Source organism: Scyliorhinus canicula, chromosome 7, assembly GCF_902713615.1.
Source record: "Scyliorhinus canicula chromosome 7, sScyCan1.1, whole genome shotgun sequence".
Taxonomy (NCBI): domain Eukaryota; kingdom Metazoa; phylum Chordata; class Chondrichthyes; order Carcharhiniformes; family Scyliorhinidae; genus Scyliorhinus; species Scyliorhinus canicula.
This window is the reverse complement of record NC_052152.1, coordinates 113,062,534-113,086,539: the sequence shown is the minus strand read 5'-3', so window position 1 is coordinate 113,086,539 and position 24,006 is coordinate 113,062,534.

The window sequence follows — 24,006 nt, the reverse complement described above, 5'->3', positions numbered from 1 at the left end:
TTTCCACTGCCTACTTCAGATCCCTCCCACGTCAGCAGAACAACCCCCCCCCCCACCCCCCCTAGCAACATCCCTAGGTAACCCCACCCCTGCCACCCATTGGCTGTATTCTCCACCCCCACCTGACTCCCTTGACTAGCCAATCTGCTAGCCCGGTGACTCATCCCTCCGGCGCCCCCCTGTCTCATTCCCATTGTTTCCCCGTCCTCATCCCCACTCCCCGGCGCCCCATCCCCCTCTCCAACCTGCTGGAGCAAACTCTCTGGCACAGGAAGGCATGAACATCAATAAAACCAAAAACCCCCAACCCACGTCATTAACCCCACTCGCTGACCGGCCACCCTTAGTTACAATACCGGCTCCAGTGCACTCAGCGAGCCCCACAAAAAGTACCCAACACGACCGACAGACCCGGAACCCCGGTTACTGGGTTATGGGGATAGGGTGGAGGTGTTAACCTTGGGTAGGGTGCTCTTTCCAGGAGCCGGTGCAGACACGATGGGCCGAATGGTCTCCTTCTGCACTGTAAATTCTATGTAAAAAAAGGAAAAAACAGAAAAAGGAGGAAAAACAGAAAAGAGGAAAAAAAAAACAGCAACCAAAAACAAAGGGAAGCATCCCAAATATCCCGCATGGCACTTTCAACACAGCAAACTGTTGAACAGCGGTCCAGGCACATTCGGCGTCTCTTCAAATGATAGTTCTCGGGTCCTAATTCGCACCTGTGGGACCTCTTTTCGAGACCAGCCCCTGATCCCTCGCAAAGTCCATCGCTTCTTCGGGCTCAGAGAAGTAGTGGTGTTGACCCTGATGCGTGATCCAAAGGCGGGCCGGGAACAGCAGACCAAACTTCACGTGCTTCTTGAACAGCACCTCCTTGACATTGTTTAAAGGCTGCTCGCCGCCGAGCCACTTCCTGGCTTAGGTCCCGGTATATACGGAGAACACTGTTGCTCCACGTGCTGCTCCTGGTGCTCTTCGCCCACCGCAGCACCCACTCCTTGTCCACAAACCTGTAGAACCTGATCACCATCGGACGGGGGTGTCCCCCCGGCCGCCCCTGTCTCGCCTGCACTCTGTGTGCCCCCTCCAGCTCCGGCGGTCGCGGAAAGGCTTCAGCCCCCATCAGCTGCATCAACAGGTCTGCCACAAACGCTGCGGCATCAGCTCCCTCAGCCCCCTCCGGGAGGCCGATGATCCTCAAAGTATTCCTGTGGGCTCTATTCTCCAGCTCCCTCCACTCTGTCCAGCAGTCTTCTTTGCCGCTCCTTCAGCCCGTCGACTTCTAACGCCGCAATCGTCTGCGCATCCGCCTGCTCCTCCACCGCCTCTCCCAGCTCCTTAACTTTAACATCCTGTGCGTCCAGCCTCTGATTCAGCTGATCCACTGCCTTCTGAGGTGGATCCAAGTTGTCCCGCTTCAGCGACTCAAAACTGCTTTTCATCACCTGTAGCATGTTATCCAGCGCCTGCTGGATTGCTGAATCCGAGGTCCGTGTGTCCGCCATCTTAGGTTTCAGGTCAGCTTCCCCTGCTCCTTGCTCTGTCCCTTTCTCTCTCTCTTCCTCTGCTTCCTGGCCTCCCACAGTTGCATGCACTGCAGCCCGCTCCCCCTTTTCGCCGCTCCGCAGTCCCGCTATCGCGGGGAATCAATCCCTAAAGCCCCGCCGGAGTGAGAGGCCACCGAATGTGCGGCTCACTCGATCATCGGCGCCACCGGAAGCCAGGTATTAATTATTTTATTAACAAAAGAAGGCTGTATTTGTTTGAAAATAATCCACTATTTTATTATCAGGAATAAAATGTATCAGTATTAGGCTGTAAACAGTTATCGAAAATAGACTTGTAGTCGGGATTTTCCAGTCCTGAGCTCATCAGGTGGGTTCGACGAAGGGAGTGAAAAATCTCACGCCAACAGCCAAATCGTATTCCGACGTAAATGCGCAACGCAATAGTATGCTTCCCCTATACGTCATGGGATACATTTCCCAATGTTGAACATTGGGAATGTCATTCAACATAATTAGCACATCATTATCAGGCCTCTGTGCCTGAATCATCCCCTTCCCCCATTCCCCCAGAAAAACCATTCACGTTGGCATGAGGGCAGAACGGCGTAAATCCCAGCTGGTCTTTCAAGGCATGTACCTGGTGAACAGACCTCACAAGGGAGCTCAGGTGAGTGCATCACTCAGGGGTAGAGGGCCATGCTCAGGCACTGCTGGGCAATGGCCCATGGCAGTGGCTGGGCAGTGCCAGGGGGTAGTGCCTGGGAAGTGCCAGAGGACAGTGCCAGGGAGCAGTGCTGGGGTCAGTGTCGGAGGAGGGGGGCTGTCTCCGAGCCATGCCTGGGGAAGTGTCAAGAGGTAGTGCCAGGGACAGTGCCACAGAACAGTGCTGGGGAAGTGTCAGAGGACAATATCAGGGCAATGCCTGTGCCTTCAGTGTCAGGGGGCAGTGCCATGACAGTGCCAGGGAACAGTGGCGGGGGAAGTGCCAGGGGGCAGTGCCAAACCAGTGCCATGGAGCAGTGCCAGGGGGCATTGCCTGGACAATGCCAGGGGCAGTACCTGGGCATTCAGTGTCAGGAGGCAGTGCCAAGGCGCAGTGCTGGGAAGGTGCGAGGCGGGAGGGGGGGGGGGGGGGGGGGGGGGGGGATTCCAAGATGAACTCCTAATTGCTGGGTTGGCATTTAAAAATGATGCTTGGATCTTTGAGAGACTACGTTGCTGGTGGGAAGGGTGAATCAAAGGCCAGTGAAACATGGGGGGACCTGCACCTTCCCCTTTATTTCTAAATGTGCGACTATACAGCATAGAAAGTTGCCAATACTGTCAGCGGCTTTAACGCCATTTGTCCCACCAGCTGTTGGCCTTTGCCCGGAAAACATTATGAAAAAGAATAGGCTAATTTTTCAAAAAATTTAATTTAAGTTTTTCCATTTTAACAAATAGCCTAACAAAACCACAGGAATGGTACAGCATCTCTAAAATGTCTCAGCGTACATAGATACAGAGGAGGACAGAGGAACAACAATCATTAAATTTAACTCCATATGCACCGCCAAAGGACAAGCGAAAGGAGGATAAGGCAATGAAAACATGGTAAACAGTGCACACCCTCCCACACAGCGAATTGCTCGCAACGACCACGAAGATTCGGGATAAGATCTTTGCGTCATGTTCGGGCGCACACAACAACATACGTCCCTCAACTTCAGCCACACCCGAGACACAAATAGCACGCTGTGATGTCCTCCTCTCGGATATCAGACCTGTCTGTACCCCTTCAAGAGCCAATCACAGATTCTTTAACGTCGCAATAGCAGAAATTACAGGAAAAATTCAAGAGGACAATAGTTCCAAAAGGATATTTTACGTATAACCACCAGACATAACAAGACCCCAAACTACAGCACAGAAGAGAACGAGCAACATTCCACATCTTTATACACATATTCATACAATAAGTTTGGATTATAGTCAGTGCGGTCAGCACCTCCCAACACACTAATAACAAAGGATAAAAAAGTAAAACTACCAGGAGCAGAGGGTCTCAGGATAAAAGGGATCAGGACACAGCCAAAAGGCCATGATCCTCCGACGCACACCCCACAACATAAGACAAAGAAGAGAAAAAGCTGTTTGTTCAAACCTCACTCAGCCTCTCAGAACATCCCTGCTATGAAGGAACTAGAATCACATAATCAGATTCACAAAATAATACAGCACAGAACACCCATTCGGCCCATCGAGTCTGCACCGTGCATGAAAAAGAAATGACCTGCCTACCTAATCCCATTTTCCAGCACCTGGCCCACAGCCTTGAATGTTACGACTTGCCAAGTGCTCATCAAGGTACTTTTTAAATGATAAGAGGCAACCCGCCTCTCCCATCCTTCCAGGCAGTGGCTTCCAGACCATCACCATCCTCTGGGTAAAAAGGTTTTTCCTCAAATCCTCCCTAAACGTCTTGCCTCTGACCTTGAAATTTTGTCCCCTCGCAACTTTCCCTTCAACTAAAGGGACAGCCGGTCCCTATCCTCCCTGTCCATGCCCCTCATAATCTTGTGAACCTCGATCAGGTCGCCCCTCAACCTTCTCAGTTCCAGCGAAAACAACCCAAGCCTATCCAACCTCGCTTCATAACTTAAACGTTCCATCCCAGACAACATCCTGGTGAATCACCTCTGCACCCCCTCCAGTGCAATAACATCCTCCCTATAATGTGGTGACCAGAGCTGCACACAGCACTCCAGCTGTGGCCTCACCAATGTTCTATATAACGCCAACATGACCTCCCAGCTTTTATAACCTATGCCTCGATTGATACTGTACACATCCCTGTCAGCATCAACGGAGCCGAGGTGGAGATGGTGAGCAGTTTCAAATTCCTAGGGGTGCACATCACCAAAAATCTATCCTGGTCCACTCACGTCGACGCTATCACCAAGAAAGCACAACAGTGCCTATACTTCCTCAGGAAACTAAGGAAATTCGGCATGTCCACATTAACCTTTACCAACTTTTACAGATGCACTATAGAAAGCATCCTATCGGGCTGCATGACAGCCTGGTATGGCAACTGCTCGGCCCAGGACCGCAAGGAACTTCAGAGAGTTGTGAATACCGCTCAGTCCATCACACGAACCTGCCTCCCATCCATTGACTCCATCTACACCTCCCGCTGCCGGGGGAAAGCGGGCAGCATAATCAAGGATCCCTCCCACCCGGCTTACTCACTTTTCCAACTTCTTCCATCGGGCAGGAGATACAGAAGTCTGAGAACACGCACGAACAGACTCAAAAACAGCTTCTTCCCCACTGTTACCAGACTCCTAAATGACCCTCTTATTGACTGACCTCATTAACACTACACCCTGTATGTTTCATCCGATGCCAATGCTTATGTAGTTACATTGTATATATTGTGTTGCCCTATTATGTATTCTCATGTATTTTCTTGAATTGTTTAATTCCCTTTTCTTCCAATGTACTGAATGATCTGTTGAGCTGCTTGCAGAAAAATACTTTTCACTGTACCTCGGTACACGTGACAATAAACAAATCCAATCCAATCCAATCCAATAAAGGCAAGTGTCCCATATGCCGTTTTCACCACCCTATTAACCTGTCCTTCTGCCTTTTGGGGCCTATGGACAAACACACCAAGGTCCCTTTGTTGCTCGGAACTTCCCAGTGTCAGGCCATTCATTGAATACTTCCTTGTCACGATACTTCTTCCAAATTACCACCTCTTACTTTTCAGGGTTAAATTTCATCAGCCACTGTTCTGCCCATTTTATCACCCTGTCTATATCTTCCTGTAACCCAAGATACTGAACTCACTGTTAACCAGCCGGCCAATCTTTGTGTCATCCTCAAACTTACTAATCCTACTCCCCAATTTGCCATCTATGTCATTTATATAAATGACAAATAATAGGGTATCCAGAACAGATCCTTGTGGTACACCACTGGACACTGGCTGTTATCCCCCTCTGTCTCCTACAGTTAAGCCAATTTTGAATCCAGCTTATGAAGTTACCATGTATCCCATGTGCATTTTCCTTCTTTATATGTATCCCATGTAGAACCTTGTCAAAGGTTTGCTGAAATCCATGCAACCTACATCAACTGCACTACCCTCATCGACACACATGGTCACATCCTCAACAAATTCAATCAAATTTGTTCGTAAACACTCAGAGACACAGGGAGAAAGTGCAAACTTCACACAGTCACCCGGGGCCAGTATTGAATCCAGGTCCCTGGAGCCGTGAAGCACCAGTGCTAACCACGGTAATGCCACTGTGCCGTTCCTTCCGAATTTTCTCCAATAGTTTCTCTCCCACTGACGTGAGTCTCACTGGCCTGTAGTTCCCTGGCTTATCTCTACAATCTTTCTTAAATAGTGGGACCACATTAGCTGTTCTCCAGTCCCCAGGCCCATAGCATCCGAAAGAAAGGGGGCAATAGGACACCAGCCACAGTTCAGAACCTGGCCCAGCCCCGCACATTGTTGCACAGTGGAGTCAGTACACCCAGGACATGCCAGGGCAGTGTAACTGGCCTCACTCCCATCTCACCGCACCCAAGGCAGCGCAACAGCCCCACGGATAATAAAATAATCACATCATCCTCACCCAAGGAGACCTCATCACTGAGAAGAAGAAGAAATGTTAAGACACCCATCAATTAGGCATTTGGGAGGGCCAGATCCTCTCCACTCCCCACGGTACGATCAGGGAAATCTCCCCGTAACCCAATAAACCAAATCAGGACCTGCAACAACACCCTGCCTACCCAGATATGGAGAAGAAAGCCCCATAAAGGAGGAACGCCAGGGTTAACCAAAGAGTGCCAGGCACAGATCAGCACTGTACACCATTCCAAAAAGGATACACGGGGACAGGGCAGCATTGCCTCAACACAGACAAAAATCACTGCCTCCCCAGGGAAGACCCAACTTCAACAAGGAGGGGACTCAGGAAGCCACCATATTAGACCACTTGGAGGAGGGCGCCTATCTCCCACATCTAGCCAACCCTCAAACCTAAGAAGGGCTCCAACAATGCAGATCCACAGCATACAGACTTTCACTCCAACAAATCAAGCTAGGATGAACCCATCGCACCCAGGCTTGCGCCATCACACATTTCTGCTGACTCCAACAATTGCAGAGATGCCAACTACAAAGACGAATCGCAAGGAACCCGGTCCTCTGGAGGATATATGGGGCGGGATTCTCTGATCCTGGGGCTAAACACCATACCGTGCAGCAGCATTCCCAACTCCCCGAGTCGGCCTGGATAAACACCATACCGTGCAGCAGCATTTCCAACTCCCCGAGTCGGCCTGGATAAACACCATACCATGCAGCAGCATTTCCAACTCCCCGAGTCGGCCTGGATAAACACCATACCGTGCAGCAGCATTTCCAACTCCCCGAGTCGGCCTGGGTAAACACCATACCGTGCAGCAGCATTTCCAACTCCCCGAGTCGGCCTGGATAACCACCATACCGTGCAGCAGCATTTCCAAGGACTGAGTCGGCCTGGATAAACACCATACCGTGCAGCAGCATTTCCCACTCCCCGAGTCGGCCTGGATAAACACCATACCGTGCAGCAGCATTTCCAACTCCCTGAGTCGGCCTGGATAAACACCATACCGTGCAGCAGCATTTCCAACTCCCCGAGTCGGCCTGGATAAACACCATACCGTGCAGCAGCATTTCCAACTCCCCGAGTCGGCCTGGATAAACACCATACCATGCAGCAGGATTCCCAACTCCCCGAGTCGGCCTGGATAAACACCATACCGTGCAGCAGGATTTCCAACTCCCCGAGTCGGCCTGGATAAACACCATACCGTGCAGCAGCATTTCCAACTCCCCGAGTCGGCCTGGATAAACACCATACCGTGCAGCAGGATTTCCAACTCCCCGAGTCGGCCTGGATAAACACCATACCGTGCAGCAGCATTCCCAACTCCCCTAGTCGGCCTGGATAAACACCATACCGTGCAGCAGCATTTCCAACTCCCCTAGTCGGCCTGGATAAACACCATACCGTGCAGCAGCATTTCCAACTCCCCGAGACGGCCTGGATAAACACCATACAGTGCAGCAGCATTTCCAACTCCCCGAGACGGCCTGGATAAACACCATACCGTGCAGCAGGATTTCCAAGGACTGAGTCGGCCTGGATAAACACCATACCGTGCAGCAGCATTTCCAAGGACTGAGTCGGCCTGGATAAACACCATACCGTGCAGCAGCATTTCCAAGGACTGAGTCGGCCTGGATAAACACCATACCGTGCAGCAGCATTTCCAACTCCCCGAGTCGGCCTGGATAAACACCATATCGTGCAGCAGGATTCCCAACTCCCCGAGTCGGCCTGGATAAACACCATACCATGCAGCAGCATTTCCAAGGACTGAGTCGGCCTGGATAAACACCATACCGTGCAGCAGCATTTCCAACTCCCCGAGTCGGCCTGGATAAACACCATACCGTGCAGCAGCATTTCCAACTCCCCGAGTCGGCCTGGATAAACACCATACCGTGCAGCAGGATTCCCAACTCCCCGAGTCGGCCTGGATAAACACCATACCGTGCAGCAGGATTTCCAACTCCCCGAGACGGCCTGGATAAACACCATACCGTGCAGCAGCATTTCCAACTCCCCGAGTCGGCCTGGATAAACACCATACCGTGCAGCAGCATTTCCAACTCCCCGAGTCGGCCTGGATAAACACCATACCGTGCAGCAGCATTTCCAACTCCCCGAGTCGGCCTGGATAAACACCATACCGTGCAGCAGCATTTCCAACTCCCCGAGTCGGCCTGGATAAACACCATACCGTGCAGCAGCATTCCCAACTCCCCGAGTCGGCCTGGATAAACACCATACCGTGCAGCAGCATTTCCAAGGACTGAGTCGGCCTGGATAAACACCATACCGTGCAGCAGCATTTCCAACTCCCTGAGTCGGCCTGGATAAACACCATACCGTGCAGCAGCATTCCCAACTCCCCGAGTCGGCCTGGATAAACACCATACCGTGCAGCAGGATTCCCAACTCCCCGAGTCGGCCTGGATAAACACCATACCGTGCAGCAGCATTTCCAACTCCCCGAGACGGCCTGGATAAACACCATACCGTGCAGCAGCATTTCCAACTCCCCGAGTCGGCCTGGATAAACACCATACCATGCAGCAGGATTCCCAACTCCCCGAGTCGGCCTGGATAAACACCATACCGTGCAGCAGCATTTCCAACTCCCCGAGTCGGCCTGGATAAACACCATACCATGCAGCAGGATTCCCAACTCCCCGAGTCGGCCTGGATAAACACCATACCGTGCAGCAGGATTTCCAACTCCCCGAGTCGGCCTGGATAAACACCATACCGTGCAGCAGGATTTCCAACTCCCCGAGTCGGCCTGGATAAACACCATACCGTGCAGCAGCATTTCCAACTCCCCGAGTCGGCCTGGATAAACACCATACCGTGCAGCAGCATTTCCAACTCCCCGAGTCGGCCTGGATAAACACCATACCGTGCAGCAGGATTTCCAAGGACTGAGTTGGCCTGGATAAACACCATACCGTGCAGCAGGATTCCCAACTCCCCGAGTCGGCCTGGATAAACACCATACCGTGCAGCAGGATTTCCAACTCCCCGAGTCGGCCTGGATAAACACCATACCGTGCAGCAGCATTTCCAACTCCCCGGGTCGGCCTGGATAAACACCATACCGTGCAGCAGCATTTCCAACTCCCCGGGTCGGCCTGGATAAACACCATACCGTGCAGCAGCATTTCCAACTCCCCGAGTCGGCCTGGATAAACACCATACCGTGCAGCAGCATTTCCAACTCCCCGGGTCGGCCTGGATAAACACCATACCGTGCAGCAGCATTTCCAACTCCCCGAGACGGCCTGGATAAACACCATACCGTGCAGCAGCATTTCCAACTCCCCGAGTCGGCCTGGATAAACACCATACCGTGCAGCAGCATTTCCAACTCCCCGAGTCGGCCTGGATAAACACCATACCGTGCAGCAGCATTTCCAACTCCCCGGGTCGGCCTGGATAAACACCATACCGTGCAGCAGCATTTCCAACTCCCCGAGACGGCCTGGATAAACACCATACCGTGCAGCAGGATTCCCAACTCCCCGAGTCGGCCTGGATAAACACCATACCGTGCAGCAGCATTTCCAACTCCCCGAGTCGGCCTGGATAAACACCATACCGTGCAGCAGGATTTCCGAGGACTGAGTCGGCCTGGATAAACACCATACCGTGCAGCAGGATTTCCAACTCCCCGAGTCGGCCTGGATAAACACCATACCGTGCAGCAGCATTTCCAACTCCCCGAGTCGGCCTGGATAAACACCATACCGTGCAGCAGCATTTCCAACTCCCCGAGTCGGCCTGGATAAACACCATACCGTGCAGCAGCATTTCCAACTCCCCTAGTCGGCCTGGATAAACACCATACCGTGCAGCAGGATTCCCAACTCCCCGAGTCGGCCTGGATAAACACCATACCGTGCAGCAGGATTCCCAACTCCCCGAGTCGGCCTGGATAAACACCATACCGTGCAGCAGCATTTCCAACTCCCCGAGTCGGCCTGGATAAACACCATACCGTGCAGCAGCATTTCCAACTCCCCGAGTCGGCCTGGATAAACACCATACCGTGCAGCAGCATTTCCAACTCCCCGAGTCGGCCTGGATAAACACCATACCGTGCAGCAGGATTCCCAACTCCCCGAGTCGGCCTGGATAAACACCATACCGTGCAGCAGCATTTCCAACTCCCCGAGTCGGCCTGGATAAACACCATACCGTGCAGCAGCATTTCCAACTCCCCGAGTCGGCCTGGATAAACACCATACCGTGCAGCAGGATTTCCAACTCCCCGAGTCGGCCTGGATAAACACCATACCGTGCAGCAGCATTTCCAACTCCCCGAGTCGGCCTGGATAAACACCATACCATGCAGCAGCATTTCCAACTCCCCGAGTTGGCCTGGATAAACACCATACCGTGCAGCAGCATTTCCAAGGACTGAGTCGGCCTGGATAAACACCATACCGTGCAGCAGCATTTCCAACTCCCCGAGACGGCCTGGATAAACACCATACCGTGCAGCAGCATTTCCAACTCCCCGAGACGGCCTGGATAAACACCATACCGTGCAGCAGCATTTCCAACTCCCCGAGTCGGCCTGGATAAACACCATACCGTGCAGCACGGTATGGTGTTTATCCAGGTTTTTAGATTTAACTCAGCTCCTCATCGCTAAAATCTAGCCAGGGCCTTCCAGGGACATAGTACAAGAAGTATATGCCAAAAGTAATTAATTACGGGATAGGTTAAAAGAAAGGATCAGAGGGGCGGCACGTGGCACAATGGTTAGCACTGGGACTGCAGCTCTGAGGACCCGGGTTCGAATCCTGGCCCTGGATCACTGTCGATGTGGAGTTTGCACATTCTCCCCGTGTCTGCGTGGGTTTCACCCCCACAACCCAAAGATATGCAAGTTAGGTGAATTGACCACGCTAAATTGCCCCTTAATTGGAAAAATAAATAATTGGATACTCTAAATTTATAGAAAAAAAAGAAATGATTAAAGGACAAGCAGAGCCAGGGCTCACAGAAATGTATCTGCTCCGCCGCTCAGGTCACGTGACCACCCCAGACTCAATTTTTAAAAGATATCAATTCTATTTTATTGACAGAAATAGACTGTGCTTTCTTAAAATCATAGAATCCCTACAGTGCAGAAGGAGGCCATTCAGCCCGTCGAGTGTGCACCACCCCCCCCGAAAGAGCACCCTACCTAGACCCACAACCCGCCCTATCCCTGAAACCCAGCACATTGATCGTGGCCAATCCAACTACTTGGACTGTGAGAGGAAACCGGAGCACCCGGAGGAAACCCACACAGGCATGAGGAGAACATGCAAACTCTACAAAATAGTTACCACAATGTGTCCTGGAATCCAACCGGGGTTCCTGGCGCTGTGAGGCAGTAGTGCTAATCTCTGTGCCACTGTTTTATTAACAATAATAGGCAATGGGATGACTGTGAGGTTTCGTCTGTGAGAAATGCGGCACATGCTCAAAATCTAGAGAGAATCAAAAAAATGCGATTCTCACCAGTGTGATTGGAATTTACGGTTTTCACACCCCCCCCCCCCCCCCCCCGCCAATCTGATAGAGTAACGCGGAACCCCCCCCCGCCAATCTGATAGAGTAACGCGGAACACACCATGGGAGCACAGGAAAATAATTTGAAACAGTAGCATGCCATTAGTGAACACTCACCCCAGACCTCCCCCCATCCTCACGGAATATTCAGCAGCCGCCGGCGTGACAACAGGTTTACATAAACATGAACCTCGTGGCCTCACTCTGACGGGGATATTGGACATGAGCACTCAGTCAGCCGTGAACCTCCGGGGTCTTCAATGCTCAGGGTGCACCAGAGAGAATCAGTTTTAACTGATGGGATGGGGCTCAGTTACTCAATCTCGGGAAGAGGAGCCACACGCAGGCCTTATCCTCCATTCAGGATGGCCCTCACTTTAAGGGGGTCTGGAGGGTGGTATGCCATCAACGCTTCCTGTGTCTTCCTTGTTGGGCTTGTGCCCAGATCACCTCTGAGGGAGTGTCCATCCTTAGTGGGAGCTGGAAAGTGGGTGGGAGGAGGTGAATAAAGAGGTCCAGTGCTGGGGGTGACTGTGACGTTCCTACATGGGGTCCCATGACGGGCCAGGCTGCAAGGGCAGAAGGTGGACTCAGGAGGAATGTAGACTTTCTCATTTTAGAAGCACAACTATAGTATGAGTAGAACACCACACTTAGGCAGCACTGTGAGGACAAAGGGTTTAAGCTCTATGGAATTTCAATTCCACTTGCCTGGGAAATTTGACTGTTGGGAATTACTGTGTTAGGTTGTGAAATGGGAGAATGAAGGTGCCCTTTGGGTCTGTGCTTGCCATGGTAATTGCAGACTTCACTCTAATCAGCCATAGGAGGTAGTCATTTACGTGATAGGCAACCTCACCCTCCACTGACCAATCAATTGTGCCAATGAAACCTACATAGCTAAAGTTCACTGCCAATGATTGGGGTCCCAAAAACTGAACTCCAACGCTCATACAAGAGTTAACATCACACAGGATACACTGATGTGAACCCCAATGAAAGGCTTCATGGATAAGTCTATCATCACTCACCCCTTTAAAGGCAATGATAAAGGTGCCCAGTGAGGATGCAGATGGAGACCTCACCATCCACATAATTGTGCTGTTAACTAATTCAAGGATTTGGCGGGGGAAGGGGGGACGTTGGAGAAATGTTAGGAGAAAAGTGCCTGTTAGACTCTCAAGGGTCCAAGATCCTACTGCTGGTATATTTGAGAGGGACAGCTGTGGAGATTTGCTAGTGTGAGAGGGGAGGGTGTGAGCCTCAGTGGAGAGGCATTCGCCAAGGGGAAGCGGAGTGGTGGTTCCAGAGGAGTGGAGGGCTGAGGGTCAGGATTTTCTCAGGAATCCTCACCGTTCACTTTGGTGTTCTTCTCTTTCCAGTGCTCGATTTTGGAGAATCCATGGAGCCTGCTGAGTTGGAGTTTCTATTACTTGTGATAGAGAAGCAGCAGAGACAGAGAGGTGCCGCTGCATGCGGCCAGGTCCAGCGCCTGCAGAGGAGGGGGAGACTAGGCTCACTGCTGTTCTGGAAGCACCACCAAAGAGGGTGGTGCCACATTGTGAACACAGTTCCGGCTAAGGCTATGCCAACATTGGACATCCTATATACAGATCCCTGGCACTGCCCTCATGTGGCATGAGTTTGCGGAGTTCTCACATGGCTCTGGGTGGCTGTGTCCTCTCATGCTGGTTGTACTCGATTTTGTCAGATGGGGAGGATGTAGGTGGTAGTCCAATGGTAGTCCAGGGGTGGCATGCATGAGTGTTGAGTGGCAGCAGCGATGTGAGGAGCTGAGTTGAAACTGGGGGCACCATGGGATTGTGGGGCTGGGGGTTGGCAGTGGGGGAGGAGAGGGTCTTGCGACTGATGGGCAACCCAGAGGTGGATGGGTGAGAGATGACCTTGGAGATGTGAGGGGTGGTTGAGGGGATGGAGCGAGAGACTGGAGGTGGCTGGCTTACACTGGCCGCACAAAAAAAACAATTAACTTTCTTCCGGCATTGTTGCCTTCTCACTAAAGCAGCCACAGCTCCCAGGATGGGGTGGTCCCCTTGTTGGTGGGCCGCTTTCTGAAGTGCGGATACAGGACTTCCCACCTATGCTGGATGGCATCCAGAACTGGCTTCCTGCCTGCCATCTCACCTCCAATAGACCTGGAACAAGTCCTGGGCTGCATTGGGGAGGCGTTTAAGAGGAGTTCCCCAGTGATTAATTTTCCCGGAGTGAGCAAAACAGTGGGAGGCTGCCAAGAGCATAGCGTGATTCATGCTTATTAGCAGGACTAGACTGTATTTTACTAACATGGAGTAGACTATATTGTATGAACAAGAATAGACTGTATTTTATTAACATTGAGTAGACTGTATATTATTACCAGGAATAGACTGTGGATCCAATCCTATGGCCATGCTGCAACAGAAAAGGAGCTCGCAGCGTGGCCATTGAAAGCCGGGTGACTGCGATCCTGGGATCTACCCGACACGCAACGGCCTTCGAGATTCAACGCGATCTCGCGAGACGTTGAGGTGTGAATTCCGCTCACAATGGGCGGGATCCCTTTTTGGAAAATCTGCACAGTAGAGCGAGGCAGGAAGTCTTACGCTAATATGCAGATTCTCGCGGTTCCTGAAGCTTTGGAATTCAACCCCTTTGCCTCAGAGACCATGGACATGTGTCATTTGGTACAGGTCCCCACAAATGGGGCCCAGATGGAATGGCGCTTGTGGGGGTCTCCAAGGGGATCGGAGGCTCCCAGCTGCATACCCTTCGGACAGGGTGATTTCCTGGTACTGCTGGGGTCACCTGGGTACCCTGGCAGTGGCAGCCTGGCACCCTGATAGTATTACCTGTGTGCCAGCCTTGCACTACCAATCTGCCCAGCCACTGCCTAGGTGCCAAGACTGGCATTTTCTGCAAGTATGCGATCGGGACAGGGTTGCCCGGCGTGGGTGTTGGTGGTGGGGTGGGGGGGGGGGGGGGGGGGACTCTCCCATATTGTGTTCGGGCAGGGTGGGGAGGGATTATTTTGGGGGTCTCGGAGATCAAAAAACCATTTTGAAATGCCGTTCCAACCTCTCGCGACAAAGGGGAGTTCCAGCGAGCAGAACTCCCCGTTGAAAACAATGAGGCTATAAGCGGCCTCGGCCACACGTTCCCCGTTCAGGCCCCTTGTTCAAAGCGAGTCGAGTTCAATAGTCATGCGTTTCTCGGCACTGCGAGTTCCGGGAAACATGCAGCATAATGCGCTCGCTAGGGGACTTTGCTGCCTTTTAGGAAGATTGTGCCCTATATTTTATTAACAGTGACAGGCTGCATTTTATTAACAGGAGTAGATTATATTTTACGACAGGAATAGACTGTATTTTATTCTCAGGAATAGACTGTATTTTATTCTCAGGAATAGACTGTATTTTCTGAACAGGAGTAGACTGTATTTCATCAACAGGAATAGACTATCATGAATAGGGAATTGGCAATCGTGGTTAAGTGAGCACTTGGCACATGCCAAGTGGATTCCCGTGGGTGGGCGGGCCATGTAGCATGCGGGAGTCATTGCTTAGCATTCTAATCGCACCTTGATGCCTGGACACTGTGGCTGAACACTGCGGTATGCAACATTACGCATGCAACGTCCAAACATCCAGGGGATGGGTCACAGCTCCGGGGACATGCCCATGGCCGGAGGGTGGGTGAGTGCCACGGGTGGGGAGATGGGTAAAGGATCCGGGGGTCAGCCCGCATTGCGGAAGAAAATGACAGAGTCATCATAATGGTTGTGCAAAGCGTTATTTAATATGGTGTACGGTATCCCATTCCTAATAATGCCACCGCCCCAACCCCCCAGACCCCAATCCTGCCCCTCTGTAAATAACTGCTTATAAAAGTGTGCAGATATTTACTCCAGTTCTATCCTTCACCAACTGGGTTTCTAACAGAGCAAAGTGGTGATGGTGCTCAAGTTCCAAGGAATTTTGTTAGCAAGCCACAATTAGATCCTGGCTCTGCTCTGAACCTTTGCATTATTTTCAGCTCCATAAACCAGCCTAATGTGCTGACCAGTCCTGGTAGTCAAATAGATCCAGAAGACCTGGCTTGTAGCAGTATCCAAAACAATCTGAGACTTGTATCTTTCCTCATAACTTGAATTCTCCAGCCCAGGCAACATTCTTGTAAATCCCATGTGCTATCTAGCCAGTTGGTCAGCAATTGACAGTGTTTTGAAGATGCCTCCAACAGAACTGAATTGCCCTACATTATAGAAGGTGACCATGGGCTAGATTTTCACCCTCAAGGCAGGTAGTGGAGGTCAAGACATTTCTTATTTGGCAAGCCCACCTCGGGAGAAAGTGTCCACAAAGGCAAGATTTTCATTCCGTGGTGGTGGGTGGTAACAGGAATTAGGCTCACCACTCTCAGAAAAAATGTGGAGGCTACCATAGGGGCTGCCGAGTGCAGGGGCGGGGTGCTTACCATGGTGCTTTAGGATTTCATCCCAATTATAATAAAACAGTGAGGCCTTCTAGCCCTCATCCACATACCACCTCACCAAGAATCTATAACAGTGGTTCTCAACCGGGGTCCACATGGACCCTGGGGGTCCATGTAACATTACTGGGGGTCCACACAATAAAAATACCGAATTGGGGGTCCACGGTGATATTTTAGTGGTCCATAGAGCAATTCTACTTCAGAACAATTGTTATTACTGAAAATCAAGTAGAAGAAAAAAATGTTTGTTTTCATGATGAATATTCACCTTTCTCTCTCTCTCTCTCTCGCACTGACAAAGGTCAAAGAGAGATTATAATCTATCTAATTTACCTTGAGGGCTGAAGGGGCTCAGAACCAAAAAGGTGCATTTGCTGTGTTTATTTTTGTGGTACTGTATTCTGAGAAAAAAAAATCCATACCGGTTGATGACAAATGGGTTTATTGTGCTTTAATGACAGTTGTTGTTGAAGATTGCCCGGGCTATTGTCCCCTAGGAACAGTCCGGAGGACCTTTAATGACAGAAGCAGCTTATTAAATACCCACGGTTGACCTGACGTGAGCGATCTGAAATGTGGCAACACTTATGCCACGTTTCTCCTTGACAAGTTTAATGAATGATTTAACACAGTAATCACTAGAAACTGTGTATATTTGATATGCATTGGTTATTTTTAGAGTAATTTAATTCAATTTAGTCAGTAAAAAGTTTTTTTCATTACTTTTCATTTTAGAATAAGTTTGGCAACGTACGAAAATACCGCTAATCCATTTCCAACCCTCACGGTAAGGTAGATGGACTTTAGGATTAGTTTACCACGCATATAAGAAGCTTTTTTTTCTGTGGAATGGCTATGGGGGTCCACAAAAAAAATTAAGAGGAAAAGGGGTCCATGGGTTAAAAAAGGTTGATGAACTCCTGATCTATAATGAGGCTTAGCTGAGAGCCCAGACATCCATTAGAGTGTTGAAACAGCTCAGCCTCAGGGCAAAAATATTTGATTGACAGGTCTGACTCTGAGATCTCTTGTGTCAATTTCACTAAGTTTATTTAAAGAGGTTTTAAGTGCTTGCAGTTTCTTAATTAATACTTTAAAGGGTCTGGATGACTGATACTTTTACTGGGCTGCAGTGAAAGCATTTTCATGAATGAAGATTGGGCTTTTTAAAGCTTTTTTACCTCATTTTAATGTCACGAGAGGGTTAATTGGTTCTATACAGATTATATAGTGGGTGAATAGGCACAAAAGTGCCATAGCTTGTCATGGAGGATATGAAAGGAATAACTTGGCATGGGGGCATAAGGAGGACCTTTGAACTTAGCTTTCAAAAAGTTTCTGCATGCAGACTGTGGCTCACAACACTTCTGAGGGTCCATGAACCACAACACTTTAGAAAGCTAACCCAACTCCATACAAATTGCAGAGGACTAGGGCATGCCTATCCCCACAATGGAGCCAGCTGGGTTGGGAGTGCAGGGCGCGGGTTCACGATCCCAACCAGCCTACGCCCTTAAAATGTGAAACTCTGGGAATTGGCTCCCGGCAGCCATTTTCACTCCTGACTCCATGAAAATCTCTGACTCCGTGAAAATCCAGCTCCACCTCCAGAAGTGATTTGTAGGTGGTGGAGACATCTGGGGTGTCCTAAGGTCACATAAAGTCCTGTAGAAATGTCTCTTTCTCGAGCAGCAAAGGAATAGGAATTTCGGAAGGCGCAGGCCAGAAACCACATCCTATGTATCTGCAGCTCGAGATTAGCAGTTTGAGCATATAATGGAGGGCTGGGCAAACTGAAACAGTAACTGAAGAGGACGTCATGGAAACCACAAAATCCCAGGCCTGCTCGAGCAGTTTGCGGCATCACTTCAACCTGGATTTTAGTCGTAGCCTGAGGCTCAGTATGTTCAATGAAGACTAAAGCTGTTTACGCTCATTGCTGCAGCTGTGATGTTCGGGGTCTTGTGAACTGTGCCAAGCAATCTTATCAGCCGTGGCAGTCAGGAAGTGGTGGAATGACTCGTTTCATGAAATTAGAGGTGGGGTGGAACGATAAAAGACATTATCAATTCCTGACACTTCGCAAACTGAACAAGGAGACAAAAGAATGAAATAATTGATATTTAAACAATTCCTTTCACCACAGCAGGACAAAGCACTTTAATGAAGTCACTGTTGTATTGTGGGAAAAGTAGCAGCCAATTTACACGCAACAAGCTTCCACAAGCAACATTGTGACAATGACCAAATAATCTGTTTTAAAGAGTTGATGCACTATCAATTACGATGAGACGAGAGTAGAGTGTAATCGAGGCTTTATTAAGCAGAGATGTGGAGCCTCCCGTAGCTGCTGCTGAAATGGCTGCAGCTCGGAGAGCCCACACATTTATACTCTGCCTACTGGGCGGAGCCAGCAGGCAGGGATCTACCCCCGTACCTGTAGTACAGGGGCCTTACCGTAATACTTCTCATATACGTAATATATACAAACAGTGGTGACTACCACATTCACCCCCTGTTAAAACAGAGTCCAGCGGGGGTGGTGGAAAAACTATTTACATGTATGTGAGCATTTTTAAAGAGTACATTTTGGGGAAAGTTGACAAATTTAGCCGGTTAGGTGCCTTGATCCTCCGTTGTGAGTGCCGCAGTCCCGGTGGCAATGCAGGCGCCGACTCGGTCACCGGTGACTCCGGGAGCGTGTAGTCCTCATCTTCATCCCCGGGTGGGACCAAGGCGAGGACGGATCGTTCTGGAGCGGGGGCTGTGGTGAGGTGCGCTGGGGGGAGCATGGGTGGCACCGGGGTAGTTGGGGGGGGGGGGGGGGGGGTGAGGAACCAGCTGGTGCCAGGTTCCTGAGGGAGACTGTGTCTTGGCGGCCGTCGGGGTACTCCATGTAGGCGTACTGCGGGGTTTGCATGGAGCAGCTGCACACTCTCGACCAAAGGGTCCGCCTTGTCGAGCTGCACGTGTTTGCGGAGGAGAATGGGTCCTGGAGCTGCCAACCTCGTTGTTGGGAGCGAAACCCCAGAGGTGGACTTCCTGGAGAAGGCAAGGAGACGTTCATGGGGGGGTTTCGTTAGTCGCAGTGCAAAGTAGCGATCAGATGGAGTGGAGGGCGTCGGGGAGGACTTCCTGCCAGCGGGAGACTGGGAGATTTTTAGAACGTAGGGCCAGCAGGACGGTCTTCCAGACCTGTCCCGTTCTCCCTCTCCACCTGCCCATTTTCAGGTCATTAGCTGGTCGTCCTGCTTGAGGCACTGCAGTTGCTGAGCAGGAATTGCCGCAGCTCATCACTCATAAAGGAGGATCCCCGGTCACTGTAGATGTAAGCGGGGAAACCGAACAGAGTGAAGATGCTATTGAGGGCTTTTATGACTGTGGCAGACGTCATATCGGGGTATGGGATGGCGAAGGGGAATCTAGAGGTTTCATCGACCAAGTTAAGGAAGTACATGTTTCGGTCGGTGGAGGGGGCCTTTGAAATCCACGCTGAGGCGTTCAAAGGGACGGGAGGCCTTTACCAGGTGCGCTCAGTCTGGCCAGTAGAAGTGCGGTTTGCACTCCGCACAGACCTGGCAGTCTTTAGTGAGCGCCCTGACTTCCGCAATGGAGTAGGGTAGGTTGCGGGCCTTTATGAAGTGGAAGAACAGGATGACCCCGAGTGACAGAGACCATCGTGTCGGGCCCGGAGTCGGTCCACTTGTGCGCTGGCACATATACCTCGGGATAGGGCATCGGGGGGCTCGTTGAGCTTTCCGGGGCGATACAAAATCTCGTAATTGTAGGTGGAGAGCTCGATCCTCCACCTCAAGATTTTATCGTTTTTGATCTTGTCCCGCTGTGTGTTATTGAACATGAAAGCTACCGACCATTGGTCAGTGAGGAGAATGAATCTCCTGCTAGCCAGGTAATGCCTCCAATGCCATACAGCTTCTACAATGGCTTGGGCCTTCTTTTCGACGGAGGAGTGCCGAATTTCGGATGCGTGGAAGGTGCGTGAAAAGAATGCCACGAGTCTGCCGGCCTGATTGAGGGTGGCGGCCAGAGCGATATCTGATGCATCGCTCTCGACTTGAAAGGGGAGGGTTTCGTCGACCGCGTGCATCGCGGTCTTGGCGATATCAGCCTTGATACGGTTGAAGGCCTGGTGAGCCTAGGCTGTTAGGGGGAAAACGGTGGAGTGAATGAGTGGGCGGGCCTTGTCCGCATAGATAGGGACCCACTGGCCGTCGTACGAGAAGAACCCCAGGCATCGTTTGAGGGCCTTGGGGCAGTGGGGGAGGGGGAGTTCCATGAGGGGGCGCATGCAGTCCGGGTCGGGCCCTAGAACTAATTTTACACCACATTGCCAAGGATGGCTAAGTGGTTGGTGCTGAACATGCACTTCTTGTTATGCATAAGGTTCAGGAGTTTGGCGGCGTGGAGAAATTTAGAAAGGTTAGCGTCATGGTCCTGCCGGTCGTGGTTGCAGATGGTGACGTTATCCAGGTACGGGAAGGTGGCCCACAGTCCTTACCGGTCAACCATTCGGTCCATCTCCCATAGGAAGACTGAGACCCCATTAGTGACGCCAAAGGGAACCCTAAGGAAATTGTAAAGGTGGCCGTCCGCTTCAAACGCGGTGTACGGGCGGTCCGCCTTGCAGATGGGAAGCTGGTGGTAGGCAGATTTCAGGTCCACTGTCGAGAAGACCTGGTACTGTGCAATCTGATTGACCATATCAGATATGCGTGGGAGGGGGTATGTGTCGAGCTGTGTGCACCAATTGATGGTCTGACTGTAGTCACTAACCATGTTGTTTTTCTCCTCAGTCTTTACAACTACCATTTGGGCTCTCCAGGGGCTGTTGCTGGCCTCGATGATGCCTTCCCGCAGTAGCTGCTGGATCTCTGACCTGATGAAGGTCCTGTCTTGGGCACTGAACCGCCTGCTCCTGGTAGCGACGGGTTTGCAATCCGAGGTGAGGTTTGCAAACAGGGAAGGTGGGTTGACCTTAAGGGTCGTGAGGCCGCATCCAGTAAGGGGTGATAGGGGCCTGCCGAATTTCAGAGTTAAACTTTGGAGGTTGCACTGGAAGTCCAGGCTGAGTAGCAAGGCAGCGCAGAGATTGGGGAGGACGTAGAGCCGGAAGTTCCTGAACTCTACGCCCTGGATAGTGAGGGTGGCGATGCAGTACCCCTGGATCGCTACGGAGTGGGATCCAGAGGCAAAGGAGATTCTCTGGTTAGCGGGGTGTACCGTGAGGGAGCAGCTCCTTACCGTATCGGGGTGGATGAAGCTCTCCGTGCTCCCGGAGTCAAGAAGGCAGGATGACTTGTGCCCATCGACCTTTACCGTCATCGACGCGGTTGTGAGGTTGTGCGGCCGGGACTGGGCGAGCATGATGGAGGCGAGCTGCGGCTGGTGTTGGTGGGCACCGGGCTGGTCAGCGGCGGTTGCGGGCAATGAGCAGCCTGAGATGCCCGACGAGCAGGGGTCCTGAGGCGAGGAATATGGCGGCACCCACGGTGCGCACGTGGCGGGTAGCATTAAAGATGGCAGCGCCCACGGGCCGCACAAGTTCTGATGGGGGGAAGATGGCAGCGCCCACGGGCCGCACATGTTCTGATGCGAGGAAGATGGCGGCGCACATTGGCCGCACGCGGGTTGCGGGGACAAAAATGGCGGCGCTGACGGTCGCACCTGAGGGGTGCAGGAACAATGGGCCTGGTTACAGCGGCGAACAACTGGGCCTGCCACACCGCAGCTAAATGTCCTTTCTGCCCACAGGTTTTGCTGAGTGCGCTCCGCGCCGGGCAGCACTGCCGGGGGTGCTTTGTCTGCCCGCAGAAATAGCACTTGGGCCCCCCGGGGTTGGCTGGCTGCCGCGTGGCGCAGGCTTGGGGTTGGCTGGGGGCGGTCGCTGGTGGGGTCCACGATGTCCAGGAGGGGGGCGCCGTGCGGTCGGGGCATACGCTTGTACATTACGGGAGGCTACCGTTAGTGAGGTCGCGGGTTTCTTGGTCGCCGCAACGTCAAGGGTACCCCCTCCTAAGAGGCGCTGGCGGATGTACGGCGACCCTATGCCCGTAACGAAAGCATCCCTGATTAGGAGTTCGCAATGTTCAACGGCCGAAACTGCCTGGCAATCGCAGTCCCTCGCCAGGGCGTGCAGGGCACGCCAGAAATCTTCCAATGACTCACCGGGGAGTTGTTGCCATGTTGACAGGAGGTGTCTGGCATAGAGTTTGTTGGTCGGCCGGGTGTAGTTCTCTTTCAGAAGCGCCATGGCCTCAGTGTAGGTGGGTGCATCCCGGATAAGAGGAAAAATATTGGAGCTCAACCCTGTGTACAGGATCTGGAGTTTCTGTGCTTCTGAGGGTTGTTCTGTCGCTGATCCGCTGTAGGCTTCAAAGCAAGCTGGCCAGTGGTCGAACGCCAACGTGGCATTGTCTGCTTGAGGGTGCAGCTGCAGGCGATCAGGCTTGATGCGGAAGTCCATCGCTGTCAAATCTCTGCTTAATAAATTGATGCACTATGAATTACGACGAGACGAGAGTAGAGAGTAATCGAGGCTTTATTAAGCAGAAATTTGTTGCCTCCTGCAGCTGCTGCCGAAATGGCTGCAGCTCGGGGAGCCCACACATTTATACTCCACCTACTGGGAGGAGCCAGCAGGCAGGGATCTACCTGTAGTACAGGAGCCTCACCGTATTACTTCTCATATACGTAATGTATACAAACAGTGGTGACTACCACAAGAGTGAGGAATCAATATTGGCCAGGACACTGGGGGTAACTTCCCTGCTCTACTTCAAAATAGTGCCATGGGCTCGCTTACCAACAGGCCGGATGGAAACCTAAGTTTTATCTGTTCATTCCACAGTTAGCACCTCTGGCAGTGCAGCACTCCCTCAATAAGGAGGAGGCTGTCTGAACACTCCAGCGGTGACCACAAGTTCATTACCACTCAACAGTTGTTGTTTCTTAAGAGGGACTTTGTGTTAAGCATAGGTTTAGCTGCATCTTTTCTTTTTGTGGTTTTGGCTCCAACCACCTTCCTTGCAGGAGCCAACAAATAACTTAAGTTCCAGCCTGGTGCTGCTATCACATATTCTCTGATACTTGTCCAGCTCCTAATACAATAGCAACGACAAGTTACATTGATATGATAGGTACGATTTTCTGCCCCTCCACCACCCCCGCCCAGGCATGTTTAGAGGTGGCCCACCACCGGCCAGCATTAGCAAATTCCGGTCCCACCACGGCCAGTGGGTTTTCCGGTTGTTAGCACATTCCACTGCCGGGTAACCCACAGCGAGGAGGGGTCGCTGTCGGCGGGACCGGAGGATCCGGCTTGCGGGAAGGGGCAGAACATTTTTGAAACTTTTATTTTGTGTGACAAAACATTCCAAAGGTGCTTTGAAGGAGCATTATTAAACAAGAAGTTACACCATTTCATAGAGGGTGAAGGCATTAGAGAGTGTGCAATAAAAATTCATGAGAATGATTCCAGGGATGAGGAACTTCAGCTATGTGGCTAGATTGGAGAGGCCGGGCCTGTTGTCATTGGGGAACAGAAGGTTGAGAGGAGATTTGATAGAGATGTTCACAATCATGAGGGGTATGAAGTGAAAACATTTGCACAGCTAAGGATAAGAGGCAGTGGAGCTGTTCTTGCAGCGAGCCACAAAAGGCATAATGGGACAAATGGCCTCCTGTGTTCACAGCATTCTATTATTCTGCGATTTTGTCTGTGAGGAACACAGGACTTTAGGAGCAGGGTTGGGCCAATCGGC